A 12073-nucleotide genomic window follows, 5' to 3' on the forward strand; every position below is an offset into this window, starting at 1 on the left:
CTCCTGGAGGATGAGGTGTTTCAAGGAGATGCCACTTTTCACGCATCAGATCCAAACGTTTATATCAAAGACCCCAGAGTTCCGTCACACACAGACCATGACTGATGGGTGGGCATATAGGGGAAACTGGGAACTGTCACATTGTTAGGGGATATAAATTGGGTCCACGCCTAGGGAAGGCCACATGGCAGTGAATTTTGGAATTACAAATCATGTACACTTTGAACCAGTAATTCTTATTTGTTTGTTTGTTTGTTTGTTTGCGATACGCGGGCCTCTCACTGCCGTGGCCTCTCCCATTGCGGAGCACAGGCTCCAGACGCGCAGGCTCAGCTGCCATGGCTCACGGGCCCAGCCGCCCCGCGGCATGTGTGATCCTCCCAGACCGGGGCACGAACCCGCGTCCCCTGCATCGGCAGGCGGACTCTCAACCACTGCGCCACCAGGGAAGCCCCAGTAATTCCTTTTTTTTTTAGAGTTTATTCTAAAGATTTGATCACATATTTGGGGAAATACATGTGTATAGAGTTTTCTTTATAACACTGAGAACAGCCTAGATGTTACATCTAAGTGTTTAATAGGAGGGTCCTTGTCAAATATGTTATGATAGATCCATATGATGGGACATTATGCTACCCCTTCAAAAAGAATAAAGAAATATGTATGTGTATATATTCACCTGCACAGACACACAGATTACATATATATACCTATATAAGGAAGATCTTATATACACATAAAGATAAAAAAAACATATGTATATGTGTGTGTGTGTGTATGTATATATACATAGTTTAAAAAGGCAAGGCAAACTGTGTACTATTTGCTCATGTGTTTTTTTTTTTAAATTAATTTATTATTTATCTTTGGCTGTGTTGGGTCTTCGTTGCTATGTGCTGGCTTTCTCTACTTGCGGCGAGCTGGGGCTACTCTTCGTTGCGGTGCACGGGCTTCTCATTGCGGTGGCTTCTCTTATTGCAGAGCGTGGGCTCTAGAGCGCAGGCTCAGTAGTTGTGGCTCACGGGCTTAGTTGCTCCGCAGCATGTGGGATCTTCCCGGACCAGGGCTCGAACCCTTATCCCCTTCCTTGGCAGGCAGATTCTTAACCTCTGTGCCACCAGGGAAGTCCCTGCTCATGTGTTTTAAAAGGTGAGGCAGGAGGCTAGAGCCTTGAGAGATGCTGAGGGCACCGCTCTCTCAGGGAGGGGGTAACCGTGGTTGCCCAGTGGGAGGGGCCAAGGAGGCAGGGTGATGGGGAGGGAAAGGTCGTTCTCCGTATACCAGTCTATACTTTTTAAATGTTGAGCCGTGCGACTATATTATCTGTTCAAAAATTAAAATAAGAGGCGTAAAAAGAAAGGGAGAGGTGGACAGGGTTGCGTCCCGAGGGCCTCGTGTGTTTGGGTGATCGTGCCCAACTGGTAGAGGGGAAAGGACTGACTTCCGAGGGCCATCCAGACAAACGTGTCCTCCGTGTGAAAAGCTCATCTTTGAGTATAATTGGGGTGAAGAGGCCGTTTTGTTTCTCGACACAGTGGAGTGAGGAGGGTCTGCTGTTTGTTCCTCGTCTGATCCCAGCCCAGGTGAGTCCCGTGGCCCGTGTTTAGAAGGGTGGCATGGTCACTGGATTCCACAGAGGACGCGAGGGATGCCCCTCCGTCTCACCCGGATTCCCCAGGTGGAGCGCTGGCGGAGGAAGGCACGCCCCCCTCACGCAGTCCATTCACGAAGCATAATGCTGTGGGCGTGGCATCCTTCTGGGTTTTAAGGGTATATTTAAGAGACCTGGTTTATCTACTGTACCTCAGATAGATAAATGGAATGGGATTAAACAGCTCAAAATCCATCTGAAAATAATTCGGCTTTTGCTAATGCCGAATTATTGAAACGTCATGAGGCATTTCTGCGTCTCCATGGAGATTATGGCGTCAGCGCCCACGTGCTGGAGGCACACCCGAACTTCAGACCCCTGGGGTTTGGGGGGCAGAGCGTATAGTTTACAAAACCTGTATATTTTAACACGTTCTATATATACGTTCGTTGGAAAAAATGATCCATATTTTGTTCTCAAGGGACTTTGATGTTGGGACATGAGACCATATTATTTTGAGGTACTTGTAAAACTTGACAAATTGACCTCTTGAGCGAGATCCCAGGTAGACTTGTGTTATTCCATCTTCCAGGAAATAGCTAACTAATTATTAGCTAATTAATAGCTAATAATTTCCCTAACTTGGGAAATCTGAAATAAATTAAAATTATAAATATATATTTCTTTTGCCACCATTTGAAATATTCTACCCTATGATTTTGGTTTCTATTTTCAACACACATAGAAATATTTTTGCACTGGGTATGTTTGTGATAAAAGCGTTTTTTAGGATAGCTAAGTAAATTTGCAGTTGAAAAAGTAATCTTTAGGTATATAAATTTAAGATCAATATGTCTCTTACGGAGTATTTTTTAAAATTATACTTGCTTCTGAAAATTTTGAGCCGTGTGCTACATGGTACATTTTCGATTCAGATCATTTAGATTGGTATAGAAAATCCCATCCAGGATGTTTGAAAGGTCATCTGCTTCATGTTTGGCATGAATAAATGCTGTTTGTTTCCATCAAAGAGGAAATGCTGTCATGTTTCTGACTGAGCCCCCCCTTCCCTTCAAGGCAAAGCCTCTTCTTCCTATCTTAGTATTGTATGTATCATGTATTTTAAAATTTTTTATTTTATTTTTATGGCTGTTTGGTTTTCATCTAGGTTTATCTGTGATGGGAGGCGGGAAACTTGATAGGACTGGAAATTTCTCTTCACTACATTCCATTATATGCAGTTGCACTAATGTTCTTAGCTAATGTAATTATGTATCATCTTTACACTTCTTTATTAATTTTTTTAAAACATGATAATCTGTCAGCACTACATTCCATCTTTTGTCATTAAGCTTTAAGCCCCTCAAAAACAAACCCTTTAAAATACTTAAGTTGCAGTGTTTTGAAACAATGATTGGAAAATTATGTGAAACAAGCACCTCCCTCTATAAAAAATCTGAGCTGTTTAAATTTTGAGAGATGACATGGAAAGAAGCAATAAATTTCTAAAACATTGTTCTTTACATAAAAATCAAATAATATACTTTTGTGTGGCCATACCAATTTTTAAAATTTAACCCTGTGGCTATAAGTGGAAAGGTCCACCGTGGGCCCAGGGCCTGGCCTTGTGTTTTGTTTGTGTGGCCTGTGCCTCTGTTCCCTTTAGAGCAGAATGAACTACACTCTCGCAGGAATCACTGACTATGGCCTTTCCATTTGCCCTTCCTCTGCTGTTTGATGACCTACTGTTTATTTCCCTGGTTCTCAAGTTCATTACCAGAAAGGAATTTGAGCATTCCAGAAGAGAATGGTATACATTCTTCTGGTTAACATTCCAGAAGAAAAATAACCCACAGCTCTTTTCTAGAAACACAAACTTGGGGTCACAGAGTCGGAGGAACCTAATTGTAGGGTCTTTGGCACAGAGCAGCCAAGGCGCAGAGACAATCCGCTTGACAGAAGAGCAGACCCAGCAGGCCCAGCCAGGGCTGTGCTTGAGATATGGTCGTTTGCTGCTTTCTAGACTTTTCCCCCAAGTTTTAGTTCATGTTTCCAAGCATGTCATTGAATTTGTGTAATATGCCCACAGCCTTCAAACTTTCATGCTTTTGAACATACCATATATATATTTTTTTTTTTTTCTTTTTTTTTCGGTACGCGGACCTCTCACTGTTGTGGCCTCTCCTGTTGCGGAGCACAGGCTCCGGATGCGCAGGCTCAGCGGCCATCGCTCACGGGCACAGCCGCTACGCGGCATGTGGGATCCTCCCGGACCCGGGCATGAACCCAGGTCCCCTGCATCGGCAGGCGGACTCTCAACCACTGCACCACCAGGGAAGCCCCCCACCGTATATTTTGACTGTTAAATGATGTAGCACCGTGAAATTGTATCACGTCATGTTTTTCAAAAGACTGTTTACCTAGCTAGTATGGGTTTTCAAGTGAAGTGTTCTAAAACTTAACGAAGATGTTAATTTCTTTGGCCAGAATTAGCTGTTATCTCTTGCTTCACTTACCGACATGGTCTGGCAACTGCAGTGTCTGCCCTTTTACCAGCTCAGGAGGAGCTGGTTTGGGTGGTTTTCCTGCATCTTCTTATCCTTTTAAGAACTGTAAAGGCTCCACTTAACAGCATTATTACAAGCCTGCCTGTGAGGGCAGCTTCTAGGCACTGCACCTGTGTAGACGGATGGTCCCCATCCCAAAGTGCAGGGCCTGTCACCCTAAAGTATCAGCAACATAGAGAGGCAGGCAAAAGACACATTGGTAACTGGTAAGCAAGGGACATGCCAAAAGTCAGATATTTACTTTGTGTAAGTACAAAGGGATGCTTGCCTGTCTGTGGAATCAATAGTGTAGTTAGTAAGAAGGCGGGAAGCAGAACTAACCTCCCAAAGCTGCCCAGAGGTCCGTCACCACGAGCGACCAGGTCTTATTCCTGAGCAAAGTAATAGGAGGTGCAGGCGTCCTGAGGCCCAGCCTGCACCCCGAGGCCGCGGCTGAGCCGTGCTGGCTGCTCCTGGGCCCCGTCTGTGGGGGACAGGCACCCCCAGATCACCTTTCTTTAATCAGAGTTCAGCATTCTTGTCACTCCACTGAGCACACTCTGGCAGGAAATGATAAGAGCTCCCTTTCTTCCTTGTTATGTAAATTTTCAGCATAACTGTTTACAATTTTATAATAGGGACAAGGGCAGTCAGCTCTCTCAGAGGAGGTGTTTATTCTCCTCTTCTCTCTACTCACTAAGGAGAAAACACAGAATGGTTGTCCTCAAGTTTTCTGAAATTTCAGCTTTTCTGATTGGTTATTTATTTCTTAAGATTAATCTTTACATTGCCAGTTGTTTGTAATCTATTCTGTAAAGCTTCACTTTGTAATACATAGTCCTTGCATTCCTACAGAATCTCCCTTTCATAGTACGAGTCCTCATACAAAAATCCTAATTTGCTACTGCACCTACAGAGTTCATTTTGGCATTGATTAAAAAAAGCAGAAATTGTACGTGTTCTCACATCGTTGTAATGCTGTTGCCCTATTTGCCACTCTAAGGCCTGTACACTCAGCCATTGTATTCCAGAACAAAGTTATAAAGATTTCTTTCTGAAATGGTTGTCAGTGAGCAGATAATATAAGCACTAGTCCCCTTACCCTGGCTTTCTCCCCATGCTTCTAGAAGTCTGTAGCTTTTTACAGTGTTCAGCACGTGTAAGTAATGGGTCTTAATGGAACTCAACACAGCAGATGGTCAAATGCCCTGTACATGGAGTTTGATCAATACATGTTATTGGCTGACCAATTAGTGTTATTACTTCAAGCATCAGAAATTACTTTCATTATCCAAAATGATGAGACCTTTTGCATCTCAGTGTTATGAATATTGACTACTGATTACAGAAATAGAGAACTGTTGTGAAAAATCCACTTGTTAAAGAAATCTGAGGTAATAGTTCAGTTTTATCTCTTCAAGTAAATATTCCCGATTGTTTCATATTGGAGTCCTTTTTTAAAAAAGGTGAAACTAGAAAGCATTAAAAAATAATCTTGTTCGAGATAGAATAATTTAGAAATAGATATTTGTATATGTGAGCTGGGCCAGTCATTTAAAGAAAAAAAAAAAAAGTAGAATCATGACTGTCTTGCCCATGTCTGTCTATCTGTCTCTTCTCTGGCTCCTAACCCCACCACCTTCAAACTGTAACTAAAGAACAAGAAATTTTAAAATGAAAACAACTTAGCTTCTTCGTGGGGGCCAGGGGAAGGAAGGTGGTAACTTAGTCTTAAAGTTTTTAGTTATCTGATTTTCACCATCTACTTTAAAACTCTGCTCTTCAGACAGATGGTTTGACTTACAGGCGGAGAAGAGATGCTGCTTCTAAGTTTCTTAATAAGATAAGGATGTTTTCACTGGGCTAATGTTTCTTTGCTGAAAATAATTTGGGAAATTGGGAGAATGTTACTTAACATCTAACCCAGACAGGTTCTTTATATGCACCGTTGATGTGAAGACCTCCTGTGACATGTTAGAATAGATTTCCTGGTAATTTAATATCAAGGGAATAATGCAGTTCGCATCTTGACATATAATCAGATTTCTTTGTTATATTTGGGCAGACCCAGTTCCATGGCATGATCTCATTCTCTCTCCCCTTGTATTCCCTTAGAACAGGGTCAGTGCCTGTCTGATACCCCTGCAGTGTTCTACCTCGCAGTGTAATTATTGGATACACACAACCATCCCAAGAGCTCATATATTTTTTTAAACATCTTTATTGGAGTATAATTGCTTTACAATGGTGTGTTAGTTTCTGCTTTATAACAAAGTGAATCAGTTATATATATACATATGTTGCCATATCTCTTCCCTCTTGCGTCTCCCTCCCACCCTATCCCACCCCTGTAGGTGGTCACACAGCACCGAGCTGATCTCCCTGTGCTATGCGGCTGCTTCCCATTAGCTATCTATTTTAGGTTTGGTAGTGTATATACGTCCATGCCTCTCTCTCACTTTGTCACAGCTTACCCTTCCCCCTCCCCATATCCTCAAGTCCGTTCTCTAGTAGGTCGGTGTCTTTATTCCCGTCTTGCCCCTAGGTTCTTCATGACATTTTTTTTTCTTAGATTCCATATATATGTGTTAGCATACGGTATTTGTTTTTCTCTTTCTGACTTACTTCACTCTGTATAACAGACTCTAGGTCCATCCACCTCACTACGAATAACTCAATTTCATTTCTTTTTATGGCTGAGTAATATTCCATTGTATATATGTGCCACATCTTCTTTATCCATTCATCAAACACATGAAAGAATGCTCAACATCATTAATCATTAGAGAAATGCAAATCAAAGCTACAATGAGATATCATCTCACACCGGTCAGAATGGCCATCATCAAAAAATCTAGAAACAATAAATGTTGGAGAAGATGTGGAGAAAAGGGACCCCTCCTGCACTGTTGGTGGGAATGTAAATTGATACAGCCACTATGGAGAACAGTATGGAGGATCCTTAAAAAACTAAAAATAGAACTACCATATGACCCAGCAATCCCACTACTGGGCATATACCCTGAGAAAACCATAATTCAAAAAGAGTCATGTACCAAAATGTTCATTGCAGCTTTATTCACAATAGCCAGGACATGGAACCAAGAGCTCATATTAAGGGCTGGGATTCCTGTTTAGAAATAATGCATGATAGTTGGGAAACCTTAGGCCACTGGGCTCAGACAAACCAATATTCAAGTTTTTCTTTACCATTTCCTTGGGAAAGTTCTATAGCCTCTTTCCAAGTTTCCTATATAGTAGGTGTAAAGTGCCTGGTGAGTTGTCTTTTGTTTCCCTTGATCATGTCTTTGGCCTGGACTTTGCATATCACAGGGGAGCAGTGAAAAGTACAATCATGCTGTATAGATCAAGGTGAGAATCCTTTTTTTTCCTTAAAAATTAAATCAACATATACTACATATAAGTGGATTGGCAGAATGTTTGCAAAGATTAGTCTATAAGTTAATAATATGAAAATTTTTTAAAGAAACAGGTGTGTTATGTAGCAAACCAGACAGTGAAATAAATGATAATGGGACTGATGGTCTTGACCACTTTTTTAAATGTGGGGTTTTATATTTTTAACGTAACTTTTCCATTTTTCAACTAATCACCTTTTTGTGCCTTTTTTTTTTTTTTTTTTGTGGTACGCAGGCCCCTCACTGTTGTGGCCTCTCCCATTGTGGAGCACAGGCCCCGGACGCGCAGACCCAGCGGCCATGGCCCACGGGCCCAGCCGCTCCGCGGCATGTGGGATCCTCCCGAACCAGGGCACGAACCCTCGTCCCCTGCATCGGCAGACGGACTCCCAACCACCGTGCCACCAGGGAAGCCCCTCTTTGTGCCCATTTTTAAAGAGCTTCATTAATAATACACTTTTCACTTGCCTGTGGACTTTTATTGGGCTATAGATATCTTAAGAGGGGGAGGATAAGGGGGAATTGTCTCACTTTTTCATAGACATGTAGAATATGAGGTTTTTAGACAGCTATACTTGTTTCCTTAAATGCTTCCTCATTTCATCATGGGACTTCCCTGGCCGTCCAGTGGTTAGAACTCCGCACTTTCACTGCCAAGGTTGTGGGTTCCATCCCTGGTCAGGGAACTAAGATCCTGCAAGCTGCACGGTGTGACCAAAGGAAAAAAAAAAAGTTTCTCCATTTCATCCTAATCGGTATCATTTTTTATCATCTTGACTGTGTTTCTTCCCTGAGTCCTCAGTCCTTCTCAAGGCAGCCTCTGGCCCTGTGTTCTTCTGAACTTTCTGAAAGCTGCTTTCTTAAAATCTAGGACAGATATTTGTTTGAGCTCGGCATTCCCGCCTTCGGCTGTTCCGTGCTTGTGTTACCTGCAGGTTCTTACCTGTTGGTTGGAGTGAAGCCCCGCGGGGCAGTTCCGGTCACCGTCTCATCACCTTAGTGGTCAGATGGTCAGCAAGGCGAGTTAAGCCAACTGCCTCCAGTGGCGAGAGGCTCCCAAGCATACATCTGGGTGGTTGAAAAAGCCGCCAGTACTGTTGTGTCACATCTTTGTGCCAGTATTGAGATTTGTAATAAGAAAGCGTCTCAAAAAGCCCGCTTCTGGTCAGGCAGCTATATGGTGTGGTCCCACGATAATGTCACAACCATTTCCCTTCCCACGCCCCTCGGAGGCCATACAACTCTATACCTTCTTGTTACACAGAGAGTTACTGCTTCACCTCTTCTCCTGTGTCTCTTCTCTTTCCCGTGTTCCAGTCTAGACGTCCATCTACTGAGCCTCAGTGATGCTTATAAGACCATAATGCTTCCCGACTATCCGAAATAGAAACATTATGAATACTAATGATTGATGTCCTGAAATCCAGATCGTGCTGAAGTATTAAAACTTAAGACCCATCGGGGTCCTACCATTGGGGCCTCATCTGGCCATGTTCTAGGAAGCGGGTCTGAGTCATCACGGCACACGCCAGGGAGTCTCTCAGACCTGATCAGGGAAACATTGTGTGTGTGTGTTTTACTCTAGCAGAAATCCTGGGTTTTAGAACATCATCGCCACCTACTCGTGGTTATTATTTTTTGTCTGTCTATTTTTCCCATCTGTTAAGCCAAGCACATCCAGGAAAGTCAGAACTAGATATGGGGGATGCAGCCCCCCCCATGTGAGCCAGGCCACACAGCAGTGCGCTGGAGGGGGTTTAGTGACCAAGTTGGGGTGTTGGCAACAGAGAGGCTGAATTAAAGGAGAGTGGTCAGTGTAGTAGTTTCCTAGGCAATGTAATGAATTTTACTAATTACTGTTCTTTTTTGAAACCAGGGAGGTTCTTAAGCCTTAATAGCATGACAGGAATTAGGGCCATAGTTCCTATTAGGAGGGGAAAAAATAGAGAAGAAGGAAGACTAGATCGGCAGCTTACTGTATTTATCCTTTGTGTCAACTCTCCTTCACTGTTTAAAGACACTAAGGAATAAAGTTACTGTCAGTCACGATGTAAAGAGCTGCTCTGAAACGATGTTGCATAGAAAGGGAGTTAGAAATCAGGATGCCCAACTGAACAGTAAAAATGTACGAAAGAATTCCGGAAATGTCTTGTAAAAATTACAGCTGCTCCAACATTATTTGTAATAGCAAAAGATTGGAGACAATGTCCATCAGTGAGGACTGGTTAAATAAATGCTGGCTCATCCACACAATGTGGGAGCCTGTGTAGGTGTTAGAAAAAGAGTGAAGAAGAGCTTGACACACTGGCAGGGAGTGAGCTCCACTACGTAGTTACCTGAGGAGAAAAACCACGGTACAGAGCTGTGTGCATGGTATGCTGCCTTTGTGCAAGAAAGGGAGGACTGTGGATATGTGAACACATTTGCTAGATTTTCAAGGAGAAACAAGACAATAAAAGATAAATTTAGGGCTTCCCTGGTGGCGCAGTGGTTGAGAGTCCACCTGCCAATGCAGGGGACATGGGTTCTTGCCCCGGTCCGGGAGGATCCCACATGCCGCGGAGCGGCTGGGCCCGTGAGCCGTGGCCGCTGAGCCTGCGCGTCCGGAGCCTGTGCTCCGCAACGGGAGAGGCCAGAACAGTGAGAGGCCCGCGTACCGCAAAAAAAACCAAAAAACAAAACAACAACAACAACAAAAAAAAGATAAATTTAAAACTAAGAAAAATGTGTAGGGGGAGGGAGGGGTCAGAGTAGAGGAGACCAGGAAGAAAGTAAGATTTACCTGAATGCACCCTGATATGTAGTTTGACTTTGGAATCATAAAACAAATTATATCCAAAAAAGCAAAATCACTTCCCACCCGCCACATACGGGGTGGGGTGGGGGGTGGGGAAAGGAAACAAATGAATGGAATTATACTTTGTTAAGTGACATATCCACATAAAGAAAGTAATTATTCTGACAGACCTTAGAACACAATACTTCTTCTGTACATTCTCAATGAGATACTCTAAGGACAAAAAAAATGCAGAGTTTAAATTGTATTTAGCGGTCTTACTATTGGTTATGTTTGTGTGGTTAAGAATTAAGATTGTCTACCTTGTCTACCTTTCTAAGAGAAAAGAAATAAGCATAAGATTTTTTAAAATTATGTAAAATTCCTGTATATTTAAATTTGAATTAGAAGTATGAGTAAGACCTTATTCTTCCCTTAAAAAAAATACTCCGGGCTTCCCTGGTGGCGCAGTGGTTGAGAGTCCACCTGCCAATGCAGGGGACATGGGTTCTTGCCCCGGTCCGGGAGGATCCCACATGCCGCGGAGCGGCTGGGCCCGTGAGCCGTGGCCGCTGAGCCTGCGCGTCCGGAGCCTGTGCTCCGCAACGGGAGAGGCCAGAACAGTGAGAGGCCCGCGTACCGCAAAAAAAACCAAAAAACAAAACAACAACAACAACAAAAAAAAGATAAATTTAAAACTAAGAAAAATGTGTAGGGGGAGGGAGGGGTCAGAGTAGAGGAGACCAGGAAGAAAGTAAGATTTACCTGAATGCACCCTGATATGTAGTTTGACTTTGGAATCATAAAACAAATTATATCCAAAAAAGCAAAATCACTTCCCACCCGCCACATACGGGGCGGGGTGGGGGGTGGGGAAAGGAAACAAATGAATGGAATTATACTTTGTTAAGTGACATATCCACATAAAGAAAGTAATTATTCTGACAGACCTTAGAACACAATACTTCTTCTGTACATTCTCAATGAGATACTCTAAGGACAAAAAAAATGCAGAGTTTAAATTGTATTTAGCGGTCTTACTATTGGTTATGTTTGTGTGGTTAAGAATTAAGATTGTCTACCTTGTCTACCTTTCTAAGAGAAAAGAAATAAGCATAAGATTTTTTAAAATTATGTAAAATTCCTGTATATTTAAATTTGAATTAGAAGTATGAGTAAGACCTTATTCTTCCCTTAAAAAAAATACTCCGGGCTTCCCTGGTGGCGCAGTGGTTGAGAGTCCGCCTGCCGATGCAGGGGACACGGGTTCGTGCCCCTGGTCCAGGAAGATCCCACATGCCGCGGAGCGGCTGGGCCCGTGAGCCATGGCCGCTGAGCCTGCGCGTCCGGAGCCTGTGCTCCGCAACGGGAGAGGCCACAACAGTGAGAGTCCCGCGTACCGCAAAAAAAAAAAAAACAACAACCTCCATGTGCCTGAGATCTGTTCAATATAAAGGCCTAGAAAACAGTGGAAACTCAGTAACAATGCACACTCCTAGCCCCCAGATTGTTTAAACACCATTCCCCACTGTAAGAATCCAGAGGTCCCTGGAGAAATGCCTGGTTCCACGTCTGTGATGAGAAATGTACTTGGTAGGTCTAGAACATCTTGTGCTGGAAAGCAAGGGACATATCAAAGACTAATTAGTGATTTCAGAAGAACCTAGGAACCCACCTGCGGGGTTCCCATTGGCCAGAGATGGGATAAGTGACTGCGGGTGAATATGAAAACTTTCCATGA

The 12073-nt window shown here is 43.1% G+C and overlaps 1 protein-coding gene across 2 annotated transcripts in view; it reads left to right on the forward strand.

Moving 5' to 3' along the window:
• The window catches only part of PLCL2 (phospholipase C like 2), a 195898-nt gene that overhangs the window by 152666 nt on the left and 31159 nt on the right, over nucleotides 1-12073 (forward strand). The window lies entirely within an intron of this gene.

Source organism: Delphinapterus leucas, chromosome 4 (genome assembly GCF_059928025.1).
Source record: "Delphinapterus leucas isolate spDelLeu-1000000601 "Yukka" chromosome 4, BTC_Dleu_Yukka2, whole genome shotgun sequence".
Taxonomy (NCBI): Eukaryota; Metazoa; Chordata; class Mammalia; order Artiodactyla; family Monodontidae; genus Delphinapterus; species Delphinapterus leucas.